Here is a 324-nt window from a genome sequence, read left to right on the forward strand (position 1 = left end):
CACCTGACACATCCTTCTGTCTAGACCAGACTCTTCCTCTCAATAATATCCTGCCGGAAGTTCGGTGTTTCCGTCGACTTCATTCCATCGACATTAAAGCTCGCCGCACAGATTGATCGCCAGCCATCCCTTGACTACTCTCCAAAGGCACAGCATACCCCTGGGATAATCCACATACCCCTGGGACCCTCCACCCCCCCACCCCGACCTCGCGCCGCAACACGACCTGGACCGAACTTGGAACTGGCGCGGCTGCCTGCCCTTCACTCCCATATATCGAAGCTGCGTCTAACTTCCAAACGGAGCTCGGAAACTACGACTAAA

Source organism: Penaeus monodon, chromosome 21, assembly GCF_015228065.2.
Source record: "Penaeus monodon isolate SGIC_2016 chromosome 21, NSTDA_Pmon_1, whole genome shotgun sequence".
In the NCBI taxonomy this organism is placed as follows: Eukaryota; Metazoa; Arthropoda; class Malacostraca; order Decapoda; family Penaeidae; genus Penaeus; species Penaeus monodon.